Source organism: Gavialis gangeticus, unplaced genomic scaffold (assembly GCF_001723915.1).
Source record: "Gavialis gangeticus isolate Ggan-Ray unplaced genomic scaffold, GavGan_comp1, whole genome shotgun sequence".
NCBI classification, from domain to species: Eukaryota; Metazoa; Chordata; order Crocodylia; family Gavialidae; genus Gavialis; species Gavialis gangeticus.
Window position 1 is genome coordinate 29,395,860 of NW_017728994.1, and position 3,628 is coordinate 29,399,487.

The window sequence follows — 3,628 nt, forward strand, 5'->3', positions numbered from 1 at the left end:
TCTACACATGTGCAGCAATTACTACGTAGTAAATTACTGCATGGCTTCCTAGTACCTGTAGATAAAGGTAGTAGATCTACCGTGCAGTAGTTACTGTGCAGTAGTGCATGTGTAGACAGTTTACCAGAAGCAAATTGTTCCTGGTCAGTCCAGGCAGCAGGGGCTAAGGGAACCTGCCCTGGACAGCGGCATACCTCCCAGCCCCATGCCTGGGGCACAGGGCTGGGAGGCAAGCACCTGCCCAGGGCAGGAGATTGTTTCCCAGACCCTGTCCCAATCTGCCAATATGGACACGGAGCTGGGAGACAACTACTCCAGAGGTGGGACAGCTACCCCAGCCCAGGCCTGAGCCTGAAGCTCCAGGCTGGCAGGGGGCAAACACCTGGGGGAGCTTAGATCTCCCCCTGGCTGCTATAGCGGGGCAGAGCAGGGCAAGAGTAGCCCTGCACTGCAGGGCTTCAGTTGGGAGCATGTGTAGACATGCTCCCAGGGCATGAACGACTTCAGCCTCCTGAGGCGGCGGGGGTGGGGGGGAGCATGGCGACTGCCCACAGGTGGCAGTGGTGCTGTCGGTGGTGGGGGTGTGTAGGTGGCAAGCGGGAACCACCTGCAGGTGGCCACAGTGATGTTGGCAGCGAGGGCAGGCTGAGCAGGGCCCCTTGCAGGTGGCTGTGGTGACATCGATGGTGAGGGTGGGCTGAGTGGGTACTGCCTGTAGGTGGCCATGGTGGTGTTGGTGGCAAAGGGGGAGGGTTGTGAGTGGCGACTGCTCACAGACAGCTGTGGCGGCGGCGGCCAACCTTGGGTGGGGAGGTGGCATGTGCCCTCCCCATGTCCCCCTCCACATCGCCTATGTCCCAGGGAAAGCTTACTACACCTTAGTTTACTGCGCAGTAAGCTTAAAGTGCATTAATAGCATATGTAGATGCACCCCCTGTGCATCAAAACCAGCATGGTGTGTACATGACTCTCTCTCAACCATCTACCCCATCTTCTAGTTTAACTCTCATTAATTATGCCAGAAGGTCAGTATGCTTAAAACATTTAAAAACAAAGCAGGAATTCCTCATTTGCTTTTCCTATTTGTCTTTTATGTCCTGTTTGCATTTAACTCTTCTTAGATCAGATTGGCCATGTTCACTTTGGCTTTCATTGGTTATGCTCCTATGTTCTCACAGCCCAGCCCAGCATAGTCAAATATGAGTTTCTTACATTATTAGGAAAGGGTGCGAGACCACATTAAAGGCAAGGGATTAGTTTCTGATGTCAGTTATGCTCTGATGCATCTACAGTAACTCCTACTTAAGGGAGTTCAACCAGTGCAAGTGCAATCAGCAGCCAGTTCTGCCCCACACGCTTCAAACCTAATGAGCATGGCAAAAGTTACGATAAAGACAAAATTCAGCTGACATTTAAATACTTCTTTTTTTGGCTCATTCCAGCACAACCGTTTAGCAATGCCTCTTCCTGCCGTTGAAACTTCAACATTTAAATTTCAGGCCTAAGTGACTGGACATGTGCAGCCTCTGTGCACTTTGCAATCAATTTCCATGAGACCCAATTCTGTGCATTCCTTCTCTACTGCTCTGTGAAGGTCTTGCTAGTGCCTCTTCTCCTCTAATTGTCTCAGAGCTCACAGAAATGCTGTGGGGTAATGGCAAGGATGGGGCAGCAATTCAGATATTAGTTGCATATTTGCATTTATGTCTCACTGCACTTATATTAGCTGACAGCAACACTCAGATGCAGGAGTCTCTTTCCACGGTCATAGAGACAAGATCCACCTTTTATTTTCCCTCTGTGCTTTGTCAGTCTTAGTAGCTGGTCTGAATTCTAGATCTTCTCTATCTTTGCAGAACCATCACCTGAAAGAATTTCCCAGGCACAGTATTTTCATCAAGGAGAAAACTTGTCCAGATTTTACTCCTTCCTCAGTTTGACTTGAGAGGAGAACTATAACTTTAACAATGAATTCTGGGCCTTGGCTTCTGAGCCCAAGCATCAGTTGATGTGGGTGCCCATCTTGTTGAAAGCAGCCTCAGATTTTGTGTACAAGATTTGGCCTGATTTGCAGGGGTGCCAAGCACCTCATTCTCCTCTAGAAATCAGTGGGCTCTGGAGGGGCTGGTTACAGCTGAGACACAGGCTCAGGTTTAACACCCAGAACTGGAGGCCACTTTTGAGAGAGAAGTCTTGGCCTCCCTTTGCCTTATTCATCTCCCACAGCAGGTCTGCCCTAATGCGATGCCATTGACCGGAGCTATTATCCCAGATTCCCACCAAGGGTTCGGATACTGGAAACAGACCCTGTCTAGCCTCCCACTCTGTAGCACCCCAAGCTTGGTCTGCCCTGCCTGGATGCTGAGGGACTTATTCCCCTAACAACTGCAAAGTTCATTGAAAACCAGATCCAGGATACAATGGAAGGGCAAGCTTCCCAGTCTCCTTCATGAGGCTACAAACCACAGGTCAAACAGGAAAACCATCCCCAAGCTCCATAGGCTAGAAGATCACCAGCTACAAAACAGTTGCCACTGAGGATATATGAAATGTGCGTTCTGAAAATGGGAATCTGTAATTACTCCTGGCATGTCAGAGCCAGGCTCTGGGAGCATTTGCTTTGCAGAGAAGCCAGGATGGCTTTGGACACTAGAGCTGAAAGAACTCAGTGGCTGCCTCTGTGCTATGCAGTAACCAGTCTGCAGAAATGCTACTCTAACGGGACGCTGTCGGACTTGAAACTCAAGCTGTTCAAAACAAGAATGCAAAGCAAAGCATTCTGGGTCCTGGCCCTGGGTCTCCCTGCCTGTGCCTGGCACTTCATAACAGTCAATTGACTTTGTGTCTCATGTCCCTGATTCCTGCTAATCTCTCTCCACTCCACAGGTGTTAAAGACCCTCTCTCCTTTTCAATGGTCTCTGATGATTGATCATTCAACCTGTCCTTTCTTCTGCAATCTTTACTATCCTGGTAATGTTTCCCTTCTATTTCACAGCTGCAGACTGTTTTTAGCTCTAGATAAAAGCTTTAACTCAAATATAGTAATATTAACTTGGGTGCAGAAATGACTGACAGTGAAGTATTAGAGGCACTGTCAAGATGCTCAGCAAGGTTGGATTTTATTTTATGCAACTGAATGAGAAATATATTTTACTAAAATGACACAATATCTTTTGACTATTTTTTGCCTAGTTTGTTGTGTTATTTTAAATGTAACATATAATATAGCAAATTAATGCACATTCCAACAGTTATATTTGTTTTTGATTTTATCTTAAACTGCATACTATAATGCTAGCTCCCTAGCATTTTAATAAAGCTTCTAGTTCAGAGCTGGGCAAAATATGGTCTGTGGGCTGGATTTGGCCCACCAAATGATTTTATCCATTCTGAGGTGGGTCCCTCAGCCCTGCCCAGCCCAGCCCAGGCGCAGGGGACAGCCTGGGCCATGGTGCATAAGGTCGGTCCCATTGCCCTCAGGCACGCAGTGGGGTGGGGTGGGGTGGCACAGCAGCCAGACTTACTTCTTGGCAGCCCCAGCGGCAGTGGCTCCTCCCAGCTGCCACTGTCAGTCTCCACTGCCACCTTCTCTTCTATCCTACCAGTGAGTGGACGTGGAAGACGGCA